An 18,259-nucleotide genomic window follows, 5' to 3' on the forward strand; every position below is an offset into this window, starting at 1 on the left:
ATATTATCTGTTAATATCATATTTTTGATTGTTTCTGTAAAGTTATGGAGGACTTATAAAGCTTTACGCGTTATATAGACACTTGCATGTGGTAAATACTGTATGTTGTCCTCTTTATGTCCTAATGGTTTATTCGTCTAGGTTTCCCTCCAATCTTCTCAATATCCTTTTTCATATCATAAACAGTTTTAATACACAGTGACAATTTTGTACAAATAGTCATGCAGTGAGTCGGTATGTTGCCTTTATATAATATATTTGAAACAAAGAAAAACAATATTTAACTGATATCATATGATATATTTCATAAAAGTTAAGTTTACTATACGAGAGAACAGCTTTTTCAAATATGTGTACTATCAATGTTAGAATAAACATTCATCTAATATGACGTTTTATTTTTCAAAGCATAAATTTACAGGAGAATTACAATAAACATTATGTTGATTGGAAAATATATACATAATTTATATGAAGAATATCTTTCGTCTTGACCCTTTTTCTTTTGGTAAGAACTGACGGATTGAAACAGAGAATTTACTCCATTGTTCTCCAGCTGTAATAAAAAAGAAATAAGACTGATTTGAAATTATTGAACCATTATTGATTTCTCAGGATTATTAAAAGATAATGTAATAGAGGAGGCATGATAATTGTTAAACATGGCTACAAATCTCAAGGTTACCTGAATGCGACGCAAGAATATCGTTGGTAGCTGAAATATCAGAGTTATTTATACGATAATGTCTATGTTAACCCGCTTTCCCATTTTTCTTTTATATTCTGTATAAAATTCCCGATCCAAGCAAATTCATAAAAAATCAAAACACAAAACACAAAAATAAAGAAAACAGAAACGAACAGTTTTTTCTGTTTTTCTATTTGCATTTTTACATAATATATACATTATGTTAACTTTGACAACTCTTCTAGTGCCTTAATGTATCAAATGAAAATGAAAGAAGTTATTCATTAAGTATATAATAGAAACTTACCCATTGCATTTTGGACAATCACTGAAAAAAAAAAAAATATTAATGTTGTTCTTACAATATACCTGTTTGATAAGATATACATTTAAATTTAGATATTTAAACACGAACTGAGATTTTGGTCCTATGTGTTTGAGATCTCCAATAAGTAATTCCATGAATATATTTTTTTTTTATAAAACAATAAGATAAAGGTAACTTGATGATCCTAATATCTGTATTTTCGACCTTAAACTCCAACTTCCATATTTTTAATCGATAATTGGTACATTGACTTCGATGCCGTCATGTCTAACATAGTTGCTTCCTTTGAAATATAAGGGAAGGCTTTTAAGGTGGATATATTGTATTTAAGATTAACATTGAAGCATTTTCCAAGTATTATATTTCTTATATTATTGATTCGACTAAATTATCAGTTGTTCATTGCAACTTTAAAGGAATATACAAAAATCCATTCATAGATTTAAGCAATCTCTTCAAAACGTTCTCTGATAATATTCATCACGTCAGCTGTCTAGATCCACTGTATAATAATTGGAACGAATGATGTTCGATATATTAATAGAAGCATAAGTACTACACTGTTAATTCAGAAAGCATTGCGAAGAGTGGGTTTGAGTCTCGCAATAATGAGAACTCGCATTCCGGTATCTGATACATATATCTGTACGCAAAAAAAAAAGAAAAAAGTAATCTCGAATTTTGATTTTTCATATCAAAATAGCAATACTAGATACTCGCAATAATTTCTGAATTGACAGTAATACCTGGTTAAAAGCAAAATACGAAGCACACTAAAAACATATTCAACAAAATTGAAAACTAAGGGTAGATTGAAAAACGTTTCAGAACCGATTACGTATTATACTCACATTTTATCAGAAAAGGTCATTGAAGCAAGGTTTATATTGATTTTTGTCATCAATTTTAAGGCAAACGGGAAACGTTAAAAAATACATGTGTAATTTTTTACCTTTAATTTGAAATGAATTATGCTTTCCAAATATTTCAAGCAATACATATTTATACTTATCGATTTTGCTTGCTACTTACAAGTACATTCTGAAAATAAATATATATTAAATGTTTGAATAAATGCGAAACATATGTACTACTATGGTCTTACCATCAATGCCAGATAACAATTTATCTCGAGGTCGAGTACGAAGAGTTTCACGTCATCTGAAGGATTTCAAGGATGTAGTAATTGTACTAGAACCCAAGTCATAGGAGTGACTTTCCCGAAACCGACATGCTGTTGACTATTATGGATACATTTATAAAAACACCGCCTAGTCTGACCGGATTAGGAACATAAATCAGATACATTGTGTTCCTCATGTAGGAAAAGTGCCATGATCGTTGCACTTAAATGTACTTGTCAACAAGTTCTTTTGGGGGGGGGGGGGGGGTGTTGCTGGCCTTTTGCAAGGCAATTTATGTCCTTATCAAGCATGTTCTTATTTTCTAGTGGCATTGTATCGCGCATTTCAAATTATCTCATCCAACTTGAAAGGATACCAAAGAAAGAATAAACTCTGCCTCATATATTGACTTACATCTAGATATTGACCATGAGGGTCGGTTGATAAGAAAACGTTGCAACAACAAAGAAGATTTTATTTTCCAAACTTTTCTTTCCATTAGCGCCTTCATTTGAGAATTGAAGGCTTCTTTTTTTAAATTTATTGGGGTGTTAAATCGTTGACCGAAGCACATTTTGTATGAAACGCTTCCGTACAAAAGAGCACACGATCAACGCGACCCTATAAAACTATGAATTTGTTGAAGCATTCAGTTCTTTTAATAACCTTTTTATGCAAAAAATGTTATATTAAGACATATCAAGCTGTTCGTTTTCTATGCATTGAAAAACATTGTAACTGATAGCACGTGCAGTCATAATTGTTGTATTTTATGCGAAAATAAAATTTTATATTCGAGTGCCTCACGATTGGCATAAGCCAATCAAAATTACGGATTCTAATGAAACATACATGTTATTTAATTATACGGAGTAAATATCTCTAACTTTATACGAAATTTTAGATTTTACATTACCTATGATGATTTCTTTGATAAAGGCTTACTGCTTTCAAGCTTTTGATCCAAAGGGTTCTAAGTTGTAAAAATTGAAGTCATCCCATTGAAAGTTTTACGGACACCAGCATGATTTGTTTATCTTTTCGTCATCTTATGGTTTTTGCCATGGCTTTGTCAGTTTTTTTTCGACTGATGAATTTGAATTTCCCCGTGGTATCTTTCACCTTTTTTATATCCCAATAGATGATTTTATTCTCCTTCCACCGCGGATTAGCCTATAGCCCTTTCCATTTCTATGGCATGTCGTTTTAGCAAAACTTTAGTGTTTAAGTTTAAACATATGGTTTGTTTTATTTGTGTCTCGTCCTGGATTTGCGTATTTGACAGTTTCCAAGGTCCGTGTATATTTGCGTCCATTCGTTTTTCATTTTGAAATATCAAAAACAAAAAACAAAAAAACAAAAAACGAGAGTGTTTTCATTTTTCGTTTTTGATTTCTCAAAAACCAAAACGAAAAATCAAAAGTGTTTCCGTTTTTCGTTTTTGATTTCACTAAACAAGAATTTTGTATTTAATTTTAATTATTTCTCGTATAATGTACAATGTTTTCCTTTCTTGTTTCACAGTCATTGATAGTAAATAATGCCAATGTAAACACCCCGGTGTTCTTTCAACATAATGTAGACAAAATAGACCGTCTGACTTATGAATTGAACTACGGTGATAAATGAATCAAAGCCTTTCAAATTACCTAGGCTTGTTTATATCTTTAATAAAAAATAAATTATTATATTTAAATATTAACGAATCATAAATTTAAATTGTACAATATAATATTATATAAAGATGGTACAAATAAATAGATTGATTACAACATCACATTAACAAGGGAGGTTACTACTTTTAAAAACTTATAAGAAAACTACCCCGGTCGTTAAAGTATACATGCACAGTCACTGTGGTTATCAGATCTTTAATCGAAGATAATGTCGACGGATGCAAAAGACTTTATCAATCTGAACAATAAGGGTGCGTGATCTTTACTTTCATTTAGAAAGGTTGATCTCAGATGATTAGAATTCATAACCAAGGTCCATTATACGAACATTCAGGACGATAATGTGTTTTGCTTGATCAGTTGATTGAAAAACATATTTCCGCAATTTCACAATTCAAACCGGGATTAGCATTCAATCATTTTGCCATTCGGAGCCTACTCGGTATTAGTTTTGCTTATTTTTGAAAGCTATATGGTGACCTTAACTAGAGCCTGGGTGTGGATGGGGGTTTACGGAATAGAGAATAGTGGGCAAAAAATATAAATAATAGAGACAATGGAACAAGAAATAAAAAAAAATTGAATAATGAGGTGTTAAAATATAAAAAGAATAGAATACTTGGCAAAAAGTATAAAGAAATAAACATGATAAAGAATAGAGAAAAATGGCCTGAAACACTGATTAAAGAATAGAGAAAAATGGAATAGAATATCAAAGAATACAGAAATGAAGAACCCCGTATCCAGACCAGCATACTAGTTGCCTAAACCAACGTTATTTTGCTTCCGGTAGAATGTTATTGGTTTTCATACGTTTTCTTTTTATTTCTATGCCTATCAATTAAGACATGAGCTTTCATAATTTTCCAGCTTATTACATTATAAAAAAAGACTAAGCCGAACATAACTCTGGATTTTTTCTCAAGAAGACCTCAGCTACCCACCCTACCACACCATTACCGAAAAGTTAATAAAAAAAGTCTACGGCAATACTTTTGTCCGCACTAGGTGCAAAGGGAAGCTGGGTACCTGAGGTCTTCTGGAGAAAAAATCCAGGGTGTAGGATAAAGCAAAACATTGTAATCCACATAGCCAAGTGTGTGGCTGTTGTTTTCAGGGTATGAATGGTTCTTTTCCTTTTGAAGACCCTCCAGCTACTCTCAAGATGAAGAACAGGAATAAAAGCCCTGTTCGTTGATAATTTGTACTTTTTCTATGTATTGTGTGCGATTTTGTCCCATGTACATCTCTTTATTTTCTATTTTAGGGCCTAAACACGGCTCAATGCAAGTTTAGCCCTTCAATATTAAAGGTCATATGTTACATTTTTGTTTCGGATAAGAGTGAATTTGGTACCTATAAAAACGTTTAAACCTGCTGCATTTGTTTGCACCTGTTCTAAGTCAGGAACCTGATGTTCAGTAGTTGCCGTTTGTTGATGTGGTTCATAAGTGTTCTCGTTTCTTGTTTATTATATAGATTATACCGTTGCATAGTTTTCCCGTTTGAATGGTTTTGCACTGGTCATTTTGGGGCCCTTTGTAGCTTGCTGTTCGGTGTGAGCCAAGGCTCCGTGTTGAAGATCGTACTTTGACCTACAATGGTTTTTCTTTTACAAATTGTGACTTAGATGGAGAAATGTCTCATTGGCACTCATACCACATCTTCTTATATCTATATATGGTCTTTTTAAGTGAATTGGGAGATTGGGATTTCTAGCTTTAATCTCACCCATGTCAGCTTTTTATTTGTATTTACAGAAAAGAGAGCTAGTGTTGTATTCTTTAATATACTTTAACAGTTTAATTTTCCATGAAAAAAGGACAGTTTTTTCTATGTCCGGTAGCATCGTATCATATCTGGACATCGGCTGTTGTCTGCTCTTTGGTCGGGTTGTTGTCTCTTTGACATATTCCCCATTTCCATTGTCAATTTTATTATCGGTAGGCATGTAAAATTGCCAAACCATACACGACCGTTCATTAGTCATCGTAGATCTATTCCAAGTCTTAATAAGTCTACACAAAGCAGAAAAGGAACTTTTACAACAAGGAATATTACACAACTGAAGCCATAGTCATAAAGATCGATTGGCTGATTGGTGTTCCTTTAACGTCGCCGCAGAACATAAAATTATTACTTGATCTTCATTCTCAACATCTTAAATCTCTATTGTTCCCAAGGAAGCAACCATTTGATTCTCTGGGGTGGGGCAGGGATTTGAACCCGAAGTTTTTTTTTTTTTTAACCCAGACTGAAAAACATGCCTTTATCCAAGGCCACACACAAACACAATAATATTTTCAAGATTTATTAAAAAAAACATTTTTTTACACTTTTATATTTTTATGTTGTTTTGAAATATTAATTTGACTTGAATTTATACGAATTTACTAAATATACATGTTTATACCAAGCCAAGTACGTTTATATCTTGTTTCTCGCCTGACTATACAAAAGGCCAGGAGAGCTTTGTCCATCATTTGTCGTCTTTGATAGATATGGTTGACTGATAAGCTGTCTATATAAAGTAATGGGACAATGGCATGAAGACATCACCAAATCACCATATACAATACACAAAAAGACACCTAGAGCTTACCATATGGTCTTCAACTACCCACCAACAGGCAGTAAGCTCTGGTTGGCCTTAAACACAAATCCAAGGGCACAGGAAAATGAGAAAATATCCAATTAAAACTGGGTGACCCGGGAGGAAAACATTGGAACTTTCCTAAGAAATACAAATTTCACCCCCCCCCCCTTTTCCCCCCTCAACATTTAAATAAGGAGATGTGGTATGATTGTCAATGTGACAACTAACCCCAAAGTTCAAATGAAGTGGATGTAAGCAATTATATATAGGCAACCGTACCACCTTCAACAATGAGAAAAAAACCAGTAGGGTATATTCGGCTATGAAAGGCTCTGACATGAAAAATATGAAACAGTTCAGTTGAGAAAAAACGGCCTAATTTATAACACAATAAAACGAAAAACAAATATGACCGACATCAACAAACGACAACCATTGAACTACAGGCTCCTAACTTGGGACAGGCACATACAGTATGCGGCGGGGTTAAACATGCAAGTGAGCGCTCAACCCTCCCGTTAACCTGGGACGAGTTTTGTTACAGAACAACATAAGAACAAACTATAAAAATCAGTTGAAAAGGGCTTAACATATCAGATCGATACAAAACAGAAAAAAACATCTAACAAAAGCACAGACCGGACGTGGCAGGGTATTCAGATCTGAGAGTAATCGCAGTACTGACAGCTAGTTTAAAGCCAATAACAACTAATACACAAATCATGAATCTAAGACTAAAATATCAATCAGTACACATCCAACATCCAATGGATTTAGTGTAAAGACGTCATTAACAGTTAGAGAAAGACATTACCTTGTGTAATGCCAAATCATAGGTACAGTGTATCAACAGATTGTAGTACCTTGATGTGTATAACAATAATATGTAGTATAATTTTAAGTTACTGATAACAAAATTAATATTTATACCAATAAAAACAATATTCAAAGATATATTTACAGTGTTCAATTGGTAACCTTTTAAAATAAGTTTATTTAAAGGATTGATAAGTTTACTCTGATCGTTTTTAGTTTACATGCATACAATTTCTATTTATATTATTATTGACAAATACAATATTGCAGAAGTAGTGGAAATAGATCTACAAGTGAGGGAAGTTGTTTGTGACTTCAGGGAACTTTATTTGGGTATGCCTGTTATGGTATAATTGAGATTTACAAGACCTTCATTCAATTTCAGCACATTTTGTGAATGTATGTCCCATTTATAGGCATTATGTTTTTCGGTCTGTGCGTCCGTTTGTTCTTCCGTTCATCCGTCTGTTCCGCTTCAGGTTAATGTTTTTGGTCAAAGTAGTTTTTTGATGAAGATGAAGTCCAATCAACTTGAAACTCAGTACACATGTTCCATATGATATGATCTTTCTAATTTTATTGCCAAATTAGAGTTCTGACCGCAATTTATGGTCCACTGGACATAGAAAAGGATAGTGCGAGTGGGGCATTTATGTACTATGGACACATTCTTGTTCAAATCCTTTATTAAAGAAGTTAGTAAATTTACTTCTGAATCAGATAAAAATACTAAATTAGACAAACCAATCTAATTTAAAGATATATCTCTGATTTCGTTATACTTATATAACTTTTTTGTATGAATTTTAATAAGATTACTGGACAAACGCGTTCAATCTTCGGACTTAATTCTTAACAATTTTACCGAGCGGAGCGAGGCGAATAAAAATAACGTCTTTCAAGCCAAATTTTATATGTATGCTATACACACAAATTTATTGTTTAAACTTGGTAATCAATTAATCTAAAATACAGTCCTAGATAATCAAATAATCATGAGATATTTGGTCTAGTAATCAAATAATCACTAAAAAAATATTTTTGTATTAATATTGATTCACTTATAAGGTCTTTGCATCGGAAATAAACTAATTAATTCTAAAACCAGTTGTTGGCATAATACGGGTCATTTTCTTCACATTGACATAATTCACTAAACGTTTATTGAAACCTGCAATGTGAAGACGTGAATGAAAATGCGGAGTTTGTGAGACCAGGTTCAAGCAAGCAGCCACTCGCTAGCAGCCACTTCGCTAGCAGCCAGTTTTCAGATGTTTATATAAACCCAAATGTTGCATAAGATTCAAACGTACTTCAAATGTTTTTATTAATATATAACCACTATATTATCAGTTTTTAATATATAATTAAGCCGTCAAAGACATTATTCAATGAATTTCAAAATTTCATTTCTTGTTCATTTATTATATAAATAAAATAGAAATCGCTTTCAATACATCACACAGCGTGCTGCACGCTTTACATTTCAAATAGTCAACACTTTTGAGTGTATATAGAATCGTAAATAATTATGAAATTATTTAAATGTTGGCAAAATTGCACTATTGTGTGAAATAGCTTTCCATATTCTCGGCATCCTGTCAAATAGTTCATGAAAAGTAACAATTGTTCTGCATTAGAAGAAAAAAAGTTGCACTCGTGCTTTAACTTTTTTTTTGCCACACAAAACTATTTTGACAAAACATTCTACTTCTGAAACAGTGGATTTCGCTTACTTATGATTGGACGAAAGGTTTATTTTTTGTACTCAAAAGTATGGTGGGCAAGGAAATTACGTATTAGGTTTAAAAAATAATCCGTGCTATACCCAAACTGGGAATTTGATCAAGTAGGCGCTAGGTCTCTAGCTTACGTTTGCACCTAGTGCGGAAAAAAGTATTGCCATAGAATTTTTGTTTGTTAACTTTTCGGTAGGTTGGGTAGGGTATCTGACCTCAACTTTGGACCTACTTTAGAAAAAAAAACTAAGCCGAAAAATACCATGTGTTTTTTCTACTGTAGACCTCAGCTACTAAGCTTCCCTTTGTCTTAGTGCGGACAAAAGTATTGCCTTAGAATTTTGTTTTATTAGGTGTCCGCGGACCCTAACTTTGGACCTACTTAAAAAAAAAACTAAGACGAATAACACCCTGGATTTTTTTTTCTCCAGTAGACCTCAGCTACCCAACTTCCCTTTGCACCTAGTATTGCCGTAGATTTTTTTTTATTAACTTTTCGGTAATGGTGTGGTAGGGTAGGTAGCTGAGGTCCACTTGAGAAAAAATCCAGAGTGATGTTCGGCTTAGTCTTTTTTAATAATGTAATAAGCTGGCAAATTATGAAAGCTCGTGTCTTAATTGATAGGCATAGAAATAAAAAAGAAAACGTATGATAACCAATAACAATCTACCGGAGACAAAATAACGTTGGTTTAGGCAACTAGGATACGGGGTTCTTCATTTCTGTATTCTTTGATATTCTATGCCGATTTTCTCTATTCTTTAATCAGTGTTTCAGGCCATTTTTTCTCTATTCTTTATTTCTTTATACTTTTTGCCAATTATTCTGTTCTCTTTATATTTTAACACCTCATTATTCTATATTTCTTTTTATTTCTTGGTCCATTGTCTCTATTATTCATATTTTTTGCCCTATATTCTCTATTCCGTAAACCCCCATCCACACCCAGGCTCTAGTTAAGGTCACCATATAGCTTTCTAAAATAAGCAAAACTAATACCGAGTAGGCTCCGAATGGCAAAATGATTGAATGCTAATCCCGGTTTGAATTGTGAAATTGCGGAAATTTGTTTTTCAATCAATTGATCAAGCAAAACACATTATCGTCCTGAATGTTCGTATAATGGACCTTGGTTATGAATTCTAATCATCTGAGATCAACCTTTCTAAATTTAAAAGTGAAGATCACGCACCCTTATTGTTCAGATTGATAAAGTCTTTTGCATCCGTCGACATTATCTTCGATTAAAGATCTGATAACCACAGTGACTGTGCATGTATACTTTAACGACCGGGGTAGTTTTCTTATAAGTTTTTAAAAGTAGTAACCTCCCTTGTTAATGTGATGTTGTAATCAATTTATTTATTTGTACCATCTTTATATAATATTATATTGTACAATTTAAATTTATGATTCGTTTAATATTTAAATATAATAATTTATTTTTTATTAAACAAGGTAATTTGAAATGCTTTGATTCATTTATCACCGTAGTTCAATTCATAAGTCAGGCGGTCTATTTTGTCTACATTATGTTGAAAGAACACCGGGGTGTTTACATTGGCATTATTTACTATCAATGACTGTGAAACAAGAAAGGAAAACATTGTACATTATAAAACGAGAAATAATTAAAATTAAATACAAAATTCTTGTTTAGTGAAATCAAAAACGAAAAACGGAAACACTTTTGATTTTGATTTTGGTTTTAGAGAAATCAAAAACAAAAAATGAAAACACTTTCGTTTTCCGTTTTGGTTTTAGAGAAATCAAAAACGAAAAATGAAAACACTTTTGTTTTTCGTTTTGGTTTTTGAGAAATCAAAAACGAAAAATGAAAACACTCTCGTTTTTTGTTTTTTGTTTTTGATATTTCAAATTGAAAAACGAATGGACGCAAATATACACGGACCTTCCAAGCAGAACAACCTGTTTTTAAAATCATTTGAAATAGTATGATATAAATCAAAAGAGCAAGCCAAATCATGTCGACAATTTAATAACAGACACGATGAATGATTTTGTATCTATGCCAAATTTGGATTTCAATTTATTTGTAATTTCTTTCGATTTAAAGATCTGCCATTACTACTCCCTCCTTCACTATAAGACTTTGGAATGGTTTTCATCTAAGTATACAAAAATCTCAAAGTTAATGTATGTTTAGAAGTAGACTAGACACATTTTATAGGACTGATTAAATGTTCAAATCTTTCAATTATGGGATGAGGAAATATAACATTAGTCATTCTCAACTAAGACATAGTGCTAGCAACCAAAAATCTCATGTGTTTAATTAATTCTTATCAGAGAACACTATTTGTTTAAACTCTAATCAATCTGATGAGGATAACCAACATTTCGTTTTTATTTGCCCTAATTACAATTATGTAAGACATATCTTACTTGATTCCATTTACTCAATTGTTGACTTATACTTTTTGGAGACAGATTATTTTTGTATGATATAAATATTGCCATTTTTATATCTGTTAAGAAATATCTCAGCGACATTCACCGTTTTTTTTTAATTTTTAATTGTTTTTTATTTAGTGTTTATTTTTTTCATTTTCTTTCCTTCTTTTTTTTTCCCTAACATTATTTCATTTATTCCACTTAGTAAACTTATGTCTCTTCCAAACCATATATGTATATGTTTCTAATGACTTATAGAGGATATTTACATGTCTCAAGGTACTTGAATAAATGATCATTAATTGCCTACACACTTAAAGGGGCATAAGCTGTCAAAATCATTGTTCACCGATTTATTAAAATTCTCATAATTGATTTATAACATACTAAAACGTATATCCAAATTACAAAAAGTTTTGAATAAACAATTAGCAATGCATGGACTCGATAATATGTTTTACTATTGTGTGTGTATTTTTTGTCTAGACGCCATCTATTTAACCATCGAGATGACCTCCGAAGAATGACGACGGTCATATTACCTGATATAAAACATAAATATAAACATAAATAGATAGCGACCACGTGCAATTGGGTTTTTCTGGGTTTGTTTGATGTCATAATATAAGTTAAAAAGTATGTTCATCACCGTTTTTACCTGTATACAATGATTTTTTGTGTGGATCGAATCAGTCAACCAAATGTTTCAGCCTTGTTTCACTTTCAATGTTGACATTCTTTTCCTTTTTAATAGGTGAATACATGCGTAACCCATCTCCAGCTAAGGGGTTCAATTGAAGGTCACATGTCTCCGAATTCAATGAGGTCGAATTATTCACTTGCAAGTGAACAATTCATCAGCGATGTTTCTTAGCTTATTTTGACAAAATTGAACCAAATTGACTGCTAAAAGCACTATTTCACTTTCATAAATGATTGAACAAAAAAAAAAAATCATATTTTAATTTTTTCATATCTCGTAGCTAATACCCCTTTAAATATACAATACATTAAGTAATTAACACAGGGACTGTAAATATGTATTTGTTTGTGTGTGCTCATAAGTAGCATGCATTTTCCACTATATTATATTATTTTAAATACAGTTGTTAATATTTGATTTATACCTTGTACAAGTAATATGGAGAGAGCTTTTATAGGCTGTGCCTGTTGCTCAATCCTTTTCATATCTTAATAAATAAAATATGTTTAAAATCAAAATAAAAAAAAATATCAATTATAAAAATCCACTAAAGACAAGAAAATATATATACAATGACAGACAATAGCTCTTAAGTACTATTTACAATCCAATGACCTATGCATTTTGATGAGGTTTCAACTTGATTTGGTCCTAAAGTTTATTTTGACAAATCAAAAAGTAAAATAGCAAACATACCGATCTCCATGGAAAATTCAAAGCGGAAAGTCCTTTAACAAATGAAGAATTTAAAAGCTCAAACACATCAAACGAATGGAAAACAACTGTTATATTACTGACTTGGTACAGGCATTTCCTTATGTAGAAAATGGTGGATTAAACCTGGTTTTATGGCTAGCTAAACCTCTCACTTGTATGACAGTCGCATATAATTCCATTATATTGACAACAATGTGTGAGCAAAACAAATGACATAATAGGTAAAATTGTCAAAAAATTGACTTCATGCTTGATTCATACATATACTTATCTGTCTTCTTTGATACTCACTCACTAAAAAAAACAGTGACATATAGGAATGCGATTTAAAATGATTTATAAAGAAAGAAATATCGTGCAATAGTTATAACACACTCAAACAAAAATGTTATTAGTGATATCAAATAGAAACTAGAAATTATTATGATAAAATATATGAAAAAATTAGCTGGTCTATTATTGTATACAAAATATAGTATTCTTATGAAATACTTATCTCTTATTTTCCTTTATTATCATGTTCATGTGTTATACTTACTCACTGATAAAAATGTACAATTCTAGATAGCAGATTCATGTAATTTTAATGGCATTTCGATTACATTGCAATGCTACATTCCATATTGTAAGTATATTTAGATTACAATAGGTTTACTATGTAAATACCGGTGTACAAATAAACGTGTGCAAAATGTGGACAGTTATCATATATCTTTTCTTAAATGCTTCTATTAAGAGCGGACGTTATCAATAAATATAATTTACATCAAAGATATGTTGATACTTAATTCGTGTTTCGTACCAAATCTATATCGATTGCATTGAAAAAATAATGACAACAGCTAGATATAAAAAAAGCTAAACTTAGAAAACTCGGTAAAGATACCACGCTGATAATTTAGTACACTAGATGTGCGTTTCGTCTGCACAATACGTGTTAGTTTCACAAAAAAAAATTGAAAACAAAATAAAAAACAGTTGAGAACTAAATGGACGGACGGTTGTTTATCGTCTAGTGGCAAATTCTATGCATATTCAAGACGAGAAGATGTTGAGGTGAATATGAAATGAAACCAGCTTTGTACAAGACTGACACGCTAAGTCGGATTATTAATGTGCTAGTTCACAATGTAACACTACGCAGCAAGATATGTGACCCTACCTGGCCACATTATGCTGACTCCGGGCTGACAGGTCTTTGCTCTTACGTCTAAATAACGCGTGCTTCGCAGAGAAGCTGCAGATACGCACTCTTGTGTTTGATCCGACCGGGGATAAAACCTATGACCTCCCGAACTCGAGGCGGTAACGCTCCCATCATACAAAAAAGTATAACAACAATACTTAACCCCAAGGCTAATTTAAAAAAAAGGGCTGTCCATAAAAACTGATGAAACCAAACGCTATCAATCAAAGGAATACGTTAAAGAACACCTGCCATATTCCTGACTTGGTACAGGAATTTCCGGTTGTATAGCTAGCTAAATCTCCTATTTCTATGACATAAGGTATATGTTCCGTTATATTGACAAAATTGGGTAATCAACCTAAACAGAGACATAATAGGTTAATGGGACAATAATTAGGATCCAGCAGCCAAAACTGTGCAAACATACATCACAGACACACAACACAACTGACTAAAAAATTCAAACAAACATACAAAGACCAACATAAAGGTGTATATATAAAGTAGACAGTAATAAACTCATCAAAGATGCCAGGATTAAATTGTTTTGTACGTGAGACGTGCGTGTTTTCTTCAAAAGACTCACCAGTGACGTATATTTGACAATGACCTAAAATATTTTTTGTCGTTGATAGTACCTTCCTAATATAGTATATATTTCTCGATAAAGCTAAAATTAAGTAAATATAAATACAAGGGTAAACAAAATAGAAACAACACTGTAAAACCCCTTTGTGTAGAACATGCAGATGAGCCGGCAATGTGCCGTTGTTTGAACGGAGCCTTGTGAAGTTTGGGTATCCAATACAAACAAGGTTAGTCCTCTGATTTGTTGTTGATTTAAATATTCAATGATGCCATGAAGGACTTGTGGTATGCCAAGATCTCATCTTTATCAAAGGTTACGTTTTTGTACGTGGGATTACCCGAGTGTTCTTTAATTCCCTATTCCTTGATGAGACACTTGTAGGATTTACAAACAAAAACAATATTGTTCGAAGCGAAGCTTTGTACTCAGGAACAACAACATACCGGGTACTTGCCATGAAGAGACTTCATACATTTCACAGCCTCTTTGTCTCTAAATATGGTCGATCATTTACACAGCCTTTCAAATTTTCTTTTTAATCAACGACCTAATTTTTAAACTCATTCTGACAGAGTGTCTAGTTCAACCTTTATTTATTTTGCTCATGTTTCTGCGTAATACTCTACGGAATCCATTATTACTTTAAAGTTATGATTCCAGTTGATTTGTTGTTGCTCTCTTAATTTGGGACTATGAGATATCACCTTCCGGAGATGTTTATGTTGAATTAAATTTAGATCGCCAGTAATTACATGGCCAGAAAGCTTGTAAATATATGGAGAGCGGAAACAGTCACATTTTAGAGGGTTTTTTAAGTATTCTTCTAAATCAAAAACTTGCAATCCTTGTGTATAGTTAAATATTTTATGTGCATTGGTTTGGTGTAACTATAGGAGACAATAGGAATAGACTGATTTTTAAAATAAAGCGGAATGTTAAATGTTTCTTCTTTGTGAAAGCAGTTTAAAGCATCGATTTCTTTATTTGAAAACTGAATTGGAAGTAATTTCCTATTTTCATCGTGCAATGGTTCTGATCTTACTGCTTTAAATAGACGGAAAATAGCTACATTACAAATAATTTTACATTTTATAAATAGTAAATTTACTGGAAAATAAAATTTCGCTTTCTTTTTAAAATCAGTTTTGTTGCTGACGTTGTAGCTATTTTAGCAAGAGTTTAAATCGAGAGGGTCTTGAGAACTTGGAACACATTCCAAACTTTTAAAAAAGCCATATATTCCCGGGGATTGAACAATCTTGGTGATTATTCTAATTATTCTAATAGGATATGACTAGTTTATGTCAATGGTTATGGTAAGCGTTATGCTGGTGATACTTTCTTGGGACGATATGTCAACCAGCAGTGGCACTAAACCATTGATGATTAGAACGCATAAGAACTATCGAAATTATACGTCAGATGTGCGTTCTGTCTACACAAGACTCAGTGGTACTCGAAGAAAATAAATAATGGTATTAAATATTGCCGTTCTGTTGATTTTTGCTCTTTTTGAATTTAGGAATAAATTTTCCAATTATGTGAACAAAACTTGTGTTGAAAGCTGTATCAATTGTCTTACTTCTTGACTGTCAGAATACGATTTGGATAAGCTGTTTTCTTTCGAGGGTCTGTTTGTTCAAGTTAGCATTTAGGAGTAATCCACATTTTTACGACTGTCACAGTGCGTCATAATCATGTCACAAACACAATTACCCTTTTCTATGAAATGTTTATTAATTAGATTTGGTATATGTCAGTCGTTATTTTCAGCAAGTCACTAGTGGTTGATTGATTGGATTAGGCATCAAAATCATTAGTGGATATCAAAAAGGTTGAGTGAAGTCATATTTTTATTTGACCTTTTTGTTCTTAAAAAAAGAAGTTTAAAAGAGATCAAGTATACCAAGCTTATAATCTGGTACGATACGCGCGTTTCGTTTACATGAGACTCATCAGTAGTGCTTGAATAAAAGAGTTAGACGGACAAATCAAATGTGAAATTGAAGAGCGTTAAAACAGAAAATTTCAAAACAGTTGTGCAAAATACGATTTTTGAAATCAATTTATAGGGTGTCACAAATTCTTAGTGTTTGGAATAATTTCAAATTTTGTAAAAAGTAAATTTACAGAAAAGGAAAAAAAAGTCAATGCAATGTCATGTCAGCACAAAATGCAGACTACTGGGCTGGTGATATCCGCGGGAACGAAACATCTACCAGCCGTGACATCAACCTAGTGATTGTAAACACTCATCAAATATACCAACCTTATAATATGGAACGTCAAATGCACGTTTCATTTACCTTAGACTCATCATTGATGCTCGAATCATAACAATTTAAAAGCCGACTCCAATACGAAGTTTGAGAACATTACACATGTAAATAAAAAATTTCGAAACCTTGTACAATGTACGGCTAACACAATCTATTTCTGGATTCAGAAAAACTTTAGTGTTTCAAAACTAGCAATTCAGCATTTTATAGACAGTAAATTTACAGAAAATGAACATATCAATGATAGTTCACTTCAACAAAAAATGATGACTTTTGGGCATGTGATACCATCACGCACGAAACGTGTTCCAGACGTGGCATCGACCCAGTGGTTGTAAACACAAGGCTTATAATTTGGTACGTCAGACGAGCGATTTGTCTTCCTAAAACTCATCTGTGGCGTTCATCCTTAATAATATCAGTTTGTTCCTATCCTCTCATATATCTATACCACGCCTATTTAGACATAAACGTGAAAGATTAAACAGAAAGGATATGTTCATTTCATACATTACTGAAACAAAAAATGCGCAACTAACCTGTAGCATTATATCCAATGAGGTGTTGACTGTGAGATGTCGATTTATATTGATAATCAAGGAGACAACAATCATACCACACAAAAAACTCACACCAATCCCCAAAAAAATATATGCGTTACAGTTTTAAAATTTTACTCACTTCTTTCGAAATCTCTTCTGATATCTAAAGAAAAGAAATTAGCGAAAGCAATTGAAAGCAGGTCTGTATTATTGAAATACTACATGTTCAACGAAATTATTCTTGTTTTTTCATATAAAAATACGTATCATTTGGTATCAACTGTGCGTTTTTAGGTTCGTATGTCAATTGATTATTGATGTTCCGTGTTGATTACTTGTCTTCAATTGGTATTAATGTTTTAAATGTATTATCTACTTAGAAATTTTTCTAAAGTGTTGAATGCCATACGTTATGAACAGTTTAAATATATCACAGCATGCAATCTTTAAAATAAACAGAATCAAGAAGGCGCAATCTTAAAGTAAACGATATATTGGTTTTAACTCATTTGAAAAAAAAAACATATAAGGCTAAGACGTGCATGAGTCAATGTTATAAGTGTTAATCTATTTAATGCATGTTGTGATGGATAGTGGGAATAACAATACCACCGTAAAAATATGTACCACACATCTCATTAAATTCCTTCTTTTAAATACATCTTACTATGTGGGATTCAAAATTTACTCTTAGCTGTTGGTCAGCTATGGATTTGTTCAAGTCAATATAAAATTATGTTTATAAAGAATCAAAACGATAAAAAAACAAAGATCAGGATACATTATTCAAATATATGTACATATTCATCTCATGGGCTTTTTTTACCTTATATATACCCTTTACCTAAAAAAAAATA

This window comes from Mytilus californianus, unplaced genomic scaffold, assembly GCF_021869535.1.
Source record: "Mytilus californianus isolate M0D057914Y unplaced genomic scaffold, xbMytCali1.0.p SCAF_8, whole genome shotgun sequence".
Classification (NCBI taxonomy): Eukaryota; Metazoa; Mollusca; class Bivalvia; order Mytilida; family Mytilidae; genus Mytilus; species Mytilus californianus.